At 43.7% G+C, this 15,047-nt stretch overlaps 1 protein-coding gene across 1 annotated transcript in view; it reads left to right on the plus strand.

Annotated features, from left to right (window-relative positions):
- LOC124622912 (B-cell lymphoma 6 protein homolog) overlaps nt 1–15,047 on the plus strand; it is a 379,210-nt gene that overhangs the window by 91,911 nt on the left and 272,252 nt on the right. The window contains exon 3 of the mRNA XM_047148701.1: nt 59–154. The gene's annotated coding sequence lies outside the window, so the exon portion shown is untranslated. The remainder of the gene's footprint in view (nt 1–58; nt 155–15,047) is intronic.

Here is a 15,047-nt window from a genome sequence, read left to right on the forward strand (position 1 = left end):
GTCACAACTCCTATGACAATGAGAATCAAAACTACTATGCACATTTTCTTACTCACAGGTAGCTTGGAAGCCTCGGCGATGACAATCGAGATGTGGAACAGCGCCAGACACTGACTCAACCAACGACCCAGCAAGATCCAAGACGTCGCTCCAGGTATTTAAGCACAGTAGCCTTGGTGATGTTTATGGGTCACCAGAGTACTGTACTGCAGTGTATTCTGTATGACGCATTCCAATGCTGTAACGTTAATGTATCTACTCCAACTTTCATCCGTATGTTGTAGTTATGAATGTGTCATCAATAGTGCTTAATCTTGGGAAACCCACTATATGTATAATCACTGTAGTTATTAATAATCGGTAATCAACGTATTTATTACTAACAAGCAGTACACTTAAATGAAAATATGAGCGAAGCCTTGCATATATCTTTATAGTTGTCTGTGAATGTGATAACGAATAACAAAGGCCCCTCAGCAACTCCCAGCAGTGGATGATACTGAAAGTGGACGGCGGCATTGACAGCTACATACTGTATAAAGACGTCTGCCATTTTTTCAGTAAGCATACACTGTGTCTCTGTCCGCCATCCTTGACATGTGATCAGAAACTTTCAGGGACTCCTCGCCTGTTTCCGGATTTAGCCAAAGAACAACTGCAAATATAGCGAAGCCACATTGTCTAGTATGTGAATGACTGTTGATCGATGTCCCTGACTGATGTCCGCTACTGCTTTGGGTGGATGGTATTGGTGGTTGTGGTGTTGGTGTTACAGGTGGTTGTGGTGGTGGTGGTAGTGGTGGTGGTGACAATGATGAACAATAACATGTAACATTTTCCTCGCCTTTTTTCCATGTTCACTGCTGTACTTCTGTGGGCGGTCTCCATTTCTTCCCAAAAGTTAACTTTAAGCTGTGTTGGAGGCTGTTCAAGATCAAATATCTTTTTCTCCCATTCACCCCCAGTCGGGTAAAAACAAAAATTTTTCTAAACCAGCAGGATTTTGACTTCTACGATATGTAACCTTTCATCATTATCAGGAAGCAATATTTGAATTTAGAAAGACGAAAACGCTCAATTTGGGAAGAAGAATAACCATTATGTTACAAACAAGGGAGGTCTTACATTTAAAATATTTTTAACTTAAGGAAGCAAGAATTAATCTTAAGAATATTAAGAGTGGAGTATGCTAATACAAGATGGGAGGCGTGTAGATAAAAAATTTTAATTTATGTTTCATATTGTGAAGAAAATCGTCTATCAAACAAGCCAGTGAAGAGTAAGTGAGCTAATGTTTTTGATTTTTTTTAACTTCATGCAAATTCCAATAAAAAAGTCTTACTTCTAACTAAAAATGGAGGAATCCGATTTTAAAAACATGCAATTTTTTTAAAAATTCGCGAGAAGCAAAATTTTAAGCTAAGAAGAGGTAACCACGTTAGTCCACACAAGAAAATTCATTATGCTAGAAAAAAGAAAGATCTTAAATTTAAAATTTTTAACATTGAAAATTAGAATAATATAAACAAAACAAAACAACCAACAAAACATTAAAAAATACCAATATAAAACAAAAAAGTGATTAAAATCCAGGTTATGGATCCTAGGGTTTTTATCTACATCTACATCTATATCATACTCCGCAAGCCACCTAATGGTGGGTGGCGGAGGGTACTTTCGGTACCACTATCTGATCCCTCCAACCCTGTTCCATTCGCGAATAGTACGTGGGAAGAAAGATTATCGGTAAGCCTCTGTATTGGCTCTAATTTCTGGTGGCCAATACGCGAGATGTATGTGAGGGGAAGTAATATGTTGTCTGACTCCACCTGAAAACTGCTGTCCTGAAGTTTCAATAGTAAATATCTCCGTGATGCACAACGTCTCTCTTGTAACGTCTGCCAGTGGAGTTTGTTTAGCATCTCTGTAACGCTCTCTCGCCAGCTAAACTATCCCGTGACCAAACGCGCCGCTCTTATTTGGATCTTTATATCCTCTATCAGTCCTACCTGATAGGGATCCCAGGTAGATGAACAATATCTGTCATTTACCACTTGGTTTAGCTGAAAGTTAATTGTTAATATGAAACATACAGAGTAGCACCGTAGATCAGAACTATGCATCCCCCTACAACTGGCCAGTTAAGTCTGTTCAAAGGTCAGAGGAAGACAAGGACGTATCACCTCCAGCAGGACGACACAAATAGTGGGTTAGTGCGGAAACTGGCGGAAAATCTGCTGATGTCAATACCAGTGGTTTATGGTCTGAACTGTCACGTTACAGCTGACATAATTACACATGTCATAAACAAGACGCATGTCAAGGTTGTGGAGGGGAGGCTCAACATCGGCGGTACTGAGGCAATTATGACTGTAATATTTTGCAATTCAGTCGACACATGTGATGGCCATGGAAAGGGGGGGGGGGGGAGCCCCTGACCCCTACCCCAGGTATGCCTCCTTGCTAGCAAAATGCATGCAAGTTCAGTTCCCCACCCTATGAGCAACGCTTTTTTATAATAATTCGACTGCATGTGTGGTATCATTTGCTGTCCAGCACGAAGTGCCACCAGGAGCAGCAGCATTGGTCAGCTGGGAAGAAGAAGACTGTCATTATTTTCTCAATTCACCTCTTATCATTGTCATCATCACTATTACTATTATTTGTGTATATCGTTTTACTTAAATCTACGAGCTCAGTCTACCACAAACCATTCAGAGTTCATATTAACACATGTCTGTGTGTGATTGTTTTGTGTGTTGGACTGTGGAGTTCCTGAACAACCAGCTCAATAATTACCCAATTATGCATCTTTCTTGAAGCACTGGTTGGATTTTGTTCATGTGACCTATATTCCCTGTGACACCTGATTCTGTAAGTAGTTGTAATCGGTGTATGATTCCATTTAGGTCACCATAATAGAAGAAGAAGATTGTTCAGCCTTCTACGATGAACTGCAACCACTTTACCTGCTTTTGTGTAACTGCTAACGCTGGTTTGATTATATTCTTGTATTTGTTACTTTTTGAGAGTTTCATTTGCCCTTTTGAGATGTCTTCCTATGCACGTTAGCCATATGTAATATTTCACTATATAGTTTTTACTCTTTCAGGATATACTTTCTGATGTTCCAAGTTTTTAAGAGTATTTAAAATTCTTTATTCTCAGATCGTATCACATTATCAGTTAAATCTACTTGTTGCTTACATAACATATATGGTTTCCTCCTGCTAACACTATATCTTCTGTCTAACTCGTCATTACTACTATCGTTAATTGGTTAATTTAAATGTTAATTAAGTCAGTAATAGCACATACGTCCCCCCCTTCACCTTGTTCTTCCTTTCTGCCTCCATCCATATTGTGAACCGCCTCTTCAGACTTGTTATGGATTAAAAATTTTCTGAGAGAGATTGATTTGATTGCAACTGTCCTGAATTTAACAGTTCTAATTTACATCGAATAGCGTTCTGTTCTTCAATAGCTTTGTGCTTTGTCAATGACATGCTGCTGTATAGTAAACCATTTTTAAGATAGCATAAAGCTTATGTACTACTGGTGATAATGGGTGTCAAGAGCCTTGGCCTCGGACTTGATGTATCCTTGCATATCCATTAGTTTCGCGCTGGCTACTTCAATTTTCTCGTTGATGTATTGTTCACAAAGCTGTGTTCTACAATTCAGATCTTCACTGTTTCTGACCACCACATCGATAAGGCTTTCCAGGTCCATTAATTTAGCATTTATTGCCTTGATTTCTCTGTCAACGTACAGATGTGCGTGCTTTGCACCTTCTGAACGAGTGTGCAACACATGTTCAAAACCGAGCGAGGTGGCGCAGTGGTTAGCACGCTGGACTCTCATTCGGGAGGACGACGGTTCAATCCCGTCTCCGGCCATCCTGATTTAGGTTTTCCGTGATTTCCCTAAATCGTTTCAGGCAAATGCCGGGATGGTTCCTTTGAAAGGGCACGGCCGATTTCCTTCCCCATCCTTCCCTAACCCGAGCTTGCGCTCCGTCTCTAATGACCTCGTTGTCGACGGAACGTTAAACACCACTAACCTAACCTAACCTAACATGTTCAAATTTATCCATAGTTACAGTATACCGATAGAATTACATTTTCGTACACTGCTTTTTATGCAGAATCTCACGGAAGTTTTGTCTAGATCTACCCCCATTCAATTATTTCCTAGTGTTATCTATAACCAAAAACCCCTAACGTGAGTTATTCCTGCAGTTCACATATATGGTAACGAATTCATTGAATTGTATGATTGTTCTTACATGTGCATGGAAAATATGCTTTAAATTCAGACTGTTCTGTTTGAAAGCGATAATAACGTTTGCATCATCTGACCGACTGCTTCAGGATCCTTGAGTAAGTCTGGCTCAGATAAAATATATTGACTTGCATTTAGCGGCCAAATCAGGAATACTCCAACTCTCAGCCTAATTTTCCACTGCAACATCATCAAATATGAATACATCTTTCGGCTCTGGTTCTTCGCTGCTTTTGCTTAACGTCTGGAACATATTCCCTTGACGCCTACCAAAATCTCCTGGGAAAGCTGATTTCTGGTTGGAACAGTGTTTTTTGAAAAACATATACATGCTCGAAGTGGACTCCCTCAGGATGTGTTAACAGAGTTACAAGATTAGCCTTCCCAGAACCTGATGATTCGACAGTTCAAGCACACCTATTATCAGGAAGAAATGTTTCATTCCCCTTCTTCTGGTTTCCAGCATCATCACTCCAGGATCAGTCACTTGCTAAATGACGCTTGGAGTGAATCTGTTATGTCCATCAATCATGGTCGTAACTGTTCAACTGGACTGGGATACAGGGGATTTTATAAACTCTTACATATAACTGAGTATATAAACAAACTTAAATAAGGTTGTAGTTCTGTGACCCTATCCAGCAAAGTTGAATTACGCATTTCCAACTCCGTCACTGCACAGCATGCATCATAGAGTTGAGTTATGGTATTATCCAACGGACGGAGAGATTTGTGAGCTATCTACATCGGATTACTCGATAATGTCTTATAGGGTGTACATACAAGTGCCACCTTAGTCGACATTGTAGCTCATGCTGTATTGCGTAGCTAGCATAAATTCAACTGTAGATGTACTCTCTCTCTCTCTCTCTCTCTCTCTCTCTCTCTCTCTATCTCTCTCTGTCTCTCTCTCTCTCTCTCTCTCTCTCTCTCTCTCTCTCTCTCTCTCTCTGTGTGTGTGTGTGTGTAGTACTAGTCTGTGGTCAGAAAAGTATTATAATTCAACAGAAGTAAGGATAAATAGCATGGAAGTGTTGTATAATGGTGCATTAATAGTCACAGACCAGTGGCCACCTGTGAGGAAACATATGGGTAACAGTAACAGACACACCAGTGGGTTGCACAGTGACGATAGCTAAGCTCAGCGTTAAAAAGCGCCACTCAGCAACAACCGTGTACCAAGTGGAGAAGCGTCACAACACCAGGGCAGGTCCCTTGTTGTAGCATCATGAGTAAGCATTGGATTTTACTAGAACGAATAGGCACTGGAGGGTTATAAATAAGTCAGGATTTTAAGGCAGGGATCACTTATTGCCATAAGCGAGCAGTACCACCACAACGTCAGGTCACTGCCAGACAACAAGATGACTCAGTTCTGCCAGCTGCAGCCATGGATTCAAGACCAGCACTGTTGCCTGCACAAAGTGCTTTACGTGGCTTGGTGTCCCCGTCCTGCGAACCTTCTGTCTCTGCCTGCTGCCGCCGATGCTGAGCTCCTAGCGGGACTTGGAGCCGCAGTGGCAGCCACTGGAAGACTCTTTGTCAGTGGACAGTGGGCTGTACCTTGCACACATCATGCCCTGCACGACACCACTGCAGCTGCGTGTAAAGCCAAGGAACCGTTTCCCAAGTAGGCTGCCATCACAATACAATACAACAAGCTGCAGTCGTCAACAGTTATGACCTACAGAGGCTACCGGCCTCAGCAGTGTGAGGTGGCATCTCAGCAGCACCAGACAGAAGTTCCATCCATCCATCAGCCCCGTCCTGATCAATGAGTAGAGGCATACCTGCCTTGCCACACCATGCTTCAAAAACAATGGAAGTTCATCGTAACTGTTACCTGTGTTTGCCCTGGAATCCACGGTTGTCAGTACCATTCACTCATCCCCCAGTATGCCTAGCGTGCTACAGTTGTCAAATATTTTAACTTTCCGAGGGATGTCTCCCACAGAGATTGTATGATCATCCAGCATCACTGATGGAGAGTGAATGTTTCCATGGAACAAGGCCTAGATCTGTATTGACAAATCACATAGTTGACACCATTCATCCATGGGTAACATTGCTTTGATGTCACTAAGATGAGGGTTTTCAAATGCTGCCACTGGTTAAACCTGCTGAATCGCTATTGTATCAACACTGGCATGTGTACAGTGCTGGTGATCAAATGGCAGGTTTCATCAAACAGCATTACTTCGTCATCTGGTTGCTGCTGGTGGAATGATTTCATACTGCCTGCAAGGAAAAGGAAGTATTAGCTAAGCATATTTGTCATTTCACCTACAGTCCTATTCTTCCCAATCAGCATTATTACTTACACTGCCTTGCAGCAGGGAGTGTTGATATGTCCCTTTTTCCTTATCCTTTGACATTTCTCTCAGTTGAGTGAACTATTTATCGGTCATATATATATATATATATATATATATATATATATATATATATATATATGTGTGTGTGTGTGTGTGTGTGTGTGTGTGTGTGTGTGTGTGTGTGTAGGGTGAAGCGAAATTCGCGCACATGGGCCTCACAGCGCGACGTCTCACATGCCAGCGATGGTAACTACCTCTGTCAGCGGGGGCTGGTCGTGTTGCACAGTTGTTGCAGTGGCTAGAAATTTGGGTTAGCATGCAGAAGGTCGAGTGTTCCATGCTGAGATGGGCCTTTTTTTTTTTTTTTGTAGTTTTATTCTGACATTTCATACTGTAATGTTACAGTTTCTGAGGTCTCATGTATCCTAAATTTACAACAATTTGTAATGCTGAACATAACAAATACGAGGTTGGGCAAACAAGAAATAGACAGTTGAAAGAAATGACCTGTCATAGGATAGAATAACTACAAAAACAATATCAATTTCGAGATGCTAAAGATGATAGCACAGTACAATAACACAACATCTACTTGTCATGTGAGCGCTCAGATGTCGCACATTAGCAACCACTGAAAATAATAAAGTCGATACTAATAACCACATGACCTTCTCTACATCTACATCTATATATACATCCATACTCCGCAAGCCACCTAACGGTATGTGGCGGAGGGTACCCTGAGTACCTCTATCGGTTCTCCCTTCTATTTCAGTCTCGTATTCTTCGTGGAAAGAAGGATTGTCGCTATGCTTCTGTGTGGGCTCTAATCTCTCTGATTTTATCCTCATGGTCTCTTCGCGAGATATACGTAGGAGGGAGCAATATACTGTTTGACTCTTCGGTGAAGGTATGTTCTCGAAACTTTAACAAAAGCCCGTACCGAGCTACTGAGCGTCTCTCCTGCAGAGTCTTCCACCGGAGTTTATCTATCATCTCCGTAACGCATTCGCGATTACTAAATGTTCCTGTAACGAGGCGCGCTGCTCTCCGTTGGATCTTCTCTATCTCTTCTATCAACCCTATCTGGTACGGATCCCACACTGTTGAGCAGTGTTCAAGCAGTGGGCGAACAAGCGTACTGTAACCTACTTCCTTTGGTTTCGGATTGATTTCCTTAGGATTCTTCCAATGAATCTCAGTCTGGCATCTGCTTTACCGACGATCAACTTTATATGATCATTCCATGGAATTAACTGCTTCCAGTTGCTGACCTGCTACTTTGTAGCTAAATGATAAGGGATCTATCTTTCTACGTATACGCAGCACATTACACTTGTCTACATTGAGATTCAATTGCCATTTCCTGCACCATGCGTCAATTCGCTGCAGATCCTCCTGCATTTCAGTACAATTTTCCATTGTTACAACCTCTCGATACATCACAGCATCATCCGCAAAAAGCCTCAGTGAACTTCCGATGTCATCCACAAGGTCATTTATGTATATTGTGAATAGCAACGGTCCTATGACACTCCCCTGCGGCACACCTGAAATCACTCTTACTTCGGATGACTTCTCTCCATTGAGAATGATATAATGCGTTCTGTTATCTAGGAACGCTTCAATCCAATCACACAATTGGTCTGATAGTCCATACGCTCTTACTTTGTACATTAAACGACTGTGGGGAATTGTATCGAACGCCTTGCGGAAGTCAAGAAACACGGCATCTACCTGTGAACCCGTGTCTATGACCCTCTGGTCTCGTGGACGAATAGCGCGAGCTGGGTTTCACACGACCGTCTTTTTCGAAACCCATGCTGATTCCTACAGAGTAGACTTCTAGCCTCCAGAAAAGTCATTATACTCTAACACAATACGTGTTCCAAAATTCTACAACTGATCGACGTTGGAGATATAGGTCTATAGTTCTGCACATCTGTTCGACGTCCCTTCTCGAAAACGCGGATGACCTGCGCCCTTTTCCAATCCTTTGGAACGCTACGCTCTTCTAGAGACCTACGGTACACCCCTGCAAGAAGGGGGGCAAGTTACTTCGCGTACTCTGTGTAAAATCGAACTGGTATCCCATCAGTTTCAGCGGTCTTTCCTCTTTTGAGCGATTTTAATTGTTTCTCTATCCCTCTGTCGTCTATTTCGATATCTACCATTTTGTCATCTGTGTGACAATCTAGAGAAGGAACTACAGTGCAGTCTTCCTCTGTGAAACAGCTTTGGAAAAAGACATTTACTATTTCTGCCTGTCGGCCTGTCCTCTGTTTCAGTACCATTTTGGTCACAGAGTGTCTGGACATTTTGTTTTGATCCACCTACCGATTTGACATAAGACCAAAATTTCTTAGGATTTTCTGCCAAGTTAGTACATAGAACTTTACTTTCGAATTCATTGAACGCCTCTCGCATAGCCCTCCTCACACTACATTTCGCTTCGCGTAATTTTTGTTTGTCTGCAAGGCTTTGGCTATGTTTATGTTTGCTGTGAAGTTCCCTTTGCTTCCGCAGCAGTTTTCTAACTCGGTTGTTGTACCAAAGTGGCTCTTTTCCATCTCTTACGATCTTGCTTCGCACATACTCATCTGACGCACTTTGTCCACTGATCCTCAACACTATCTGTACTTGAGACAAAACTTTTGTGTTGAGCCGTCAGGTACTCTGTAAACTGCTTTTTGTCACTTTTGCTAAACAGAAAAATCTTCCTACCTTTTTTAATATATCTATTTACGGCTGAAATCATCGATGCCGTAACCGCTTTATGATCGCTGATTCCCTGTTCTGCGTTAACTGTTTCAAATAGTTCGGGTCTGTTTGTCACCAGAAGGTCTAATATGTTATCGCCACGGGTCGGTTCTCTGTTTAACTGCTCAAGGTAGTTTTCAGATAAAGCACTTAAAAAAATTTCACTGGATTCTTTGTCCCTGCCACCCGTTATGAACGTTTGAATCTCCCAGTCTATATCCGCCAAATTAAAATCTCCACCCAGAACTATAACATGGTGAGGAAATCTACTCGTAATATTTTCCAAATTATCCTTCAGGTGCTGAGCCACAGGTGACCTTCACAACAGTATACGTTGTGCTCGGAACAACAGATGTTCAAAGCTACTTCCCTGCGCGCCCAAACATTGCGCAACCCGGCGGATCATTCATCTCTGAACCTTTCGCAGCAAAGCTGCGTCCATAGTGATATGAACATGTAGCATCGCGTTTTAGTACCTGAATAGTGTAAATTCTCGTAGTCGTTTGTCTTCTGTTTTTGTTTTGAACGGCCAGTGTCGGTTGGTCACAGTCAGTGTGCTCCCTGCCGTCGTTGGATAAGCAGCTGCAGCAGCAAGTCGTATACTCCTAGGTCACTCATTTGTTACATAGTTTAATTCTTAATTTCTTTGCGTGTTTTTGGTACTTGCATTGTCTAATTCATAAATTTATGGCGTATTATAGTATTTGAGAGTTGTAGCATCGCGTTTTAGTACCTGAATAGTGTAAAATCGCGTAGTCTCCTTCCGCCGCCGAGCAGTGTGTCAGCAGTGCGCAAGTAGCAGCATTACTGCATTTACTAGGCAATCTTGTATTTTAATAACCGTTTAAATTTTGTGTCGATTTGTTTGCGCTCTCTGTACATTAGTTCAGACGTTCTTTGCACAACAGTTTTTAGCATGAATAGGGACTGCAACTGCTGTGTTCGGATGTAGGCTGAGTTGGCATCCCTTCGCTCCCAGCTTCAGGCAGTGTTGGCTTCGGTCACACAGCTTGAGGCTGTTGCCAATGGGCATCACTGTGGGGTTCCGGATGGGGGTTTGTCGGGGACGGCCAGCTCGTCCCACGCATCCCCCGATCGGACTACGACTGTGGTTGCCCGGGATACTGCCCACATTGAGGCTGATCCCTCACCTGTGGTAGAGTGGGAGATCGACTCAAGGTGTGGCAGGGGGCGAAAGACATTCCGGAGGGCTGAACGGAAGGCCTCTCCAGTTTGTCTGACGAACCGGTTTCAGGCTCTGTCTCAGGCTGATACTGATCTTCGGCCTGACATGGCTGCTTGTCCTGTTCCAGAGGTTGCCCCTCAGTCTGCAAGATCCGGGCGGTCGCAGAGGGTGGGCTTACTGGTAGTTGGGAGCTCCAACGTCAGGCGCGTAATGGGGCCTCTTAGGGATATGGCAGCAAGAGAGGGGAAGAAAACCAATGTGCACTCTGTATGCATACCGGGGGGAGCCATTCCAGATGTGGAAAGGGTCCTTCCAGATGCCATGAAGGGTACAGGGTGCACCCATCTGCAGATGGTCGCTCATGTCGGCACCAATGATGTGTGTCGCTATGGATCCGAGGAAATCCTCTCTGGCTTCCGGCGGCTATCTGATTTGGTGAAGACTGCCAGTCTCGCTAGCGGGATGAAAGCAGAGCTCGCCATCTGCAGCATCGTCGACAGGACTGACTGCGGACCTTTGGTACAGAGCCGAGTGGAGGGTCTGAATCAGAGGCTGAGTCGGTTCTGCGACCGTGTGGGCTGCAGATTCCTCGACTTGCGCCATAGGGTGGTGGGGTTTCGGGTTGCGCTGGATAGGTCAGGAGTCCACTACACGCAACAAGCGGCTACACGGGTAGCAGGGGTTGTGTGGCGTGGACTGGGCGGTTTTTTAGGTTAGATGGCCTTGGGCAAGTACAGAAAGGGCAACAGCCTCAACGGGTGCAGGGCAAAGTCAGGATATGCGGGGACCTAGCAGCAATCGGTATTGTAATTGTAAACTGTCGAAGTTGCGTTGGTAAAGTACCGGAACTTCAAGCGCTGATAGAAAGCGCCGAAGCCGAAATCGTTATAGGTACAGAAAGCTGGTTGAAGCCAGAGATAAATTCCGCCGAAATTTTTACAAAGGTACAGACGGTGTTTAGAAAGGATAGATTGCATGCAACCGGTGGTGGAGTGTTCGTCGCTGTTAGTAGTAGTTTATCCTGCAGTGAAATAGAAGTGGATAGTTCCTGTGAATTATTATGGGTGGAGGTTACACTCAACAACCGAGCTAGGTTAATAATTGGCTCCTTTTACCGACCTCCCGACTCAGCAGCATTAGTGGCAGAACAACTGAGAGAAAATTTGGAATACATTTCACATAAATTTTCTCAGCATGGAGATATCAATTTACCAGATATAGACTGGGACACTCAGATGTTTAGGACGGGTGGTAGGGACAGAGCATCGAGTGACGTTATACTGAGTGCACTATCCGAAAATTACCTCGAGCAATTAAACAGAGAACCGACTCGTGGAGATAACATCTTGGACCTACTGATAACAAACAGACCCGAACTTTTCGACTCTGTATGTACAGAACAGGGAATCAGTGATCATAAGGCCGTTGCAGCATCCCTGAATATGGAAGTTAGTAGGAATATAAAAAAAAGGGAGGAAGGTTTATCTGTTTAGCAAGAGTAATAGAAGGCAGATTTCAGACTACCTAACAGATCAAAACGAAAATTTCTGTTCCGACACTGAGAATGTTGAGTGTTTATGTAAAAAGTTCAAGGCAATCGTAAAATGCGTTTTAGACAGGTACGTGCCGAGTAAAACTGTGAGGGACGGGAAAAACCCACCGTGGTACAACAGCAAATTTAGGAAACTACTGCGAAAGCAAAGAGAGCTTCACTCTAAGTTTAAACGCAGCCAAAACCTCTCAGACAAACAGAAGCTAAACGATGTCCAAGTTAGCGTAAGGAGGGCTATGCGTGAAGCGTTCAGTGAATTCGAAAGTAAAATTCTATGTACCGACTTGACAGAACGTCCTAGGAAGTTCTGGTCTTACGTTAAATCAGTAAGTGGCTCGAAACAGCATATCCAGACACTCCGGGATGATGATGGCATTGAAACAGAGGATGACACGCGTAAAGCTGAAATACTAAACACCTTTTTCCAAAGCTGTTTTACAGAGGAAGACCGCACTGCAGTTCCTTCTCTAAATCCTCGCACAAACGAAAAAATGGCTGACATCGAAATAAGTGTCCAAGGAATAGAAAAGCAACTGAAATCACTCAACAGAGGAAAGTCCACTGGACCTGACGGGATACCAATTCGATTCTACACAGAGTACGCGAAAGAACTTGCCCCCCTTCTAACAGCCGTGTACCGCAAGTCTCTAGAGGAACGGAAGGTTCCAAATGATTCGAAAAGAGCACAGCTAGTCCCAGTCTTCAAGAAGGGTCGTCGAGCAGATGCGCAAAACTATAGACCTATATCTCTGACGTCGATCTGTTGTAGAATTCTAGAACATGTTTTTTGCTCGAGTATCATGTCGTTTTTGGGAACCCAGAATCTACTATGTAGGAATCAACATGGATTCCGGAAACAGCGATCGTGTGAGACCCAACTCGCTTTATTTGTTCATGAGACCCAGAAAATATTAGATACAGGCTCCCAGGTAGATACTATTTTTCTTGACTTCCGGAAGGCGTTCGATACAGTTCCGCACTGTCGCCCGATAAAGTAAGAGCCTACGGAATATCAGACCAGCTGTGTGGCTGGATTGAAAAGTTTTTAGCAAACAGAACACAGCATGTTGTTATCAATGGAGAGACGTCTAGAGACGTTAAAGTAACCTTTGGCGTGCAACAGGGGAGTGTTATGGGACCATTGCATTTCACAATATATATAAATGACCTAGTAGATAGTGTCGGAAGTCCCATGCGGCTTTTCGCGGATGATGCTGTAGTATACAGAGAAGTTACAGCATAAGAAAATTGTAGCGAAATGCAGGAAGATCTGCAGCGGATAGGCACTTGGTGCAGGGAGTGGCATCTGACCCTTAACATAGACAAATGTAATGTATTGCGAATACATAGAAAGAAGGATCCTTTATTGTATGATTATGTGATAGCGGAACAAACACTGGTAGCAGTTACTTCCGTAAAATATCTGGGAGTATGCGTGCGGAACGATTTGAAGTGGAAAGATCATATAAAATTAATTGTTGGTAAAGCGGGTACCAGGTTGAGATTCATTGGGAGAGTCCTTAGAAAATGTAGTCCATCAACAAAGGAGGTGGCTTACAAAACACTCGTTCGACCTATACTTGAGTATTGCTCATCAGTGTGGGATCCGTACCAGATCGGGTTGACGGAGGAGATAGAGAAGATCCAAAGAAGAGCGGCGCGTTTCGTCACAGGGTTATTTGGTAACCGTGATAGCGTTACGGAGATGTTTAGCAAACTCAAGTGGCAGACTCTGCAAGAGAGGCGCTCTGCATCGCGGTGTAGCTTGCTCGCCAGGTTTCGAGAGGGTGCGTTTCTGGATGAGGTATCAAATATATTGCTTCCCCCTACTTATACCTCCCGAGGAGATCACGAATGTAAAATTAGAGAGATTAGAGCGCGTACGGAGGCTTTCAGACAGTCGTTCTTCCCGCGAACCATACGCGACTGGCACAGGAAAGGGAGGTAATGACAGTGGCACGTAAAGTGCCCTCCGCCACACACCGTTGGGTGGCTTGCGGAGTATAAATGTAGATGTAGATGTAGATGTAGATCAATTCTTCCACATTCGTCGATGGAGTGGAGTACACGTGCTCCTCAGGTGCTCCCACAGGAAGAAATCCGTGGGATTTAGGTCAGGTGAACACGGTGGACATGCAACTGGACTTCCACGTCCAGACATTTCGCTGGAAATGTCCAAATACTGTCGCACATTAATTCCAGAGTGTGGAGGTGCAGCATCATGTTGGAACCATATCCTCTGCCGAACATGTAGTGCAACATCTTCCAGCGCATCAGGTTCTCAGCGCATCAGGTAGATAGTTTGAGAGGAATGCACGATATCTTCGTGTAGTCACCTGGTCAGGCTAAATGTAGGGGCCCAGACACCTGTCGCCCAATATTCTGGCCCATACGTTGACAACAAAGTGAACTTGATATACACGGTCGCGAGTGACGTGAAGGTTAACCTCACGGCAATGGTGGACTCGAATCCCACCAGCGCAGGAGTGAGAGAGATACTGGCAAAAGTTAGTCTGTGTGCGCGGATACTCTGTCGCGCCTGGAATGCATCCGGGTAAATATCATATTCGAAGGAAAGCCCGAAACAATTCAAATGCGGGCATCGAAATAATTTGATGGCGAAAATCGAAAATTTTTGTCGGACCAAGACTCGAACTCAATTCTCCCATATCTTGTGCTCCGTCTTCAATGACCTCGCTGTCGACGGGACATTAAACACTACCCACCTCCTCCTCCTCATCGAGTCACGGTTCGGCGAAATTTTTCAACTTTAGTCATCCAATTATTTCGATTCGGTCTTTCTTTCAACATTTGTCACTATGGTTCAAAATGGTTCAATTGGCTCTGAGCACTATGGGACATAACTTCTGAGGTCATCAGTCCCCTAGACCTTAGAACCACTTAATCCTAACTAACCTATGGACATCACACACATCCATGCCCAAGGCAG

Source organism: Schistocerca americana, chromosome 7 (assembly GCF_021461395.2).
Source record: "Schistocerca americana isolate TAMUIC-IGC-003095 chromosome 7, iqSchAmer2.1, whole genome shotgun sequence".
NCBI lineage: Eukaryota > Metazoa > Arthropoda > Insecta > Orthoptera > Acrididae > Schistocerca > Schistocerca americana.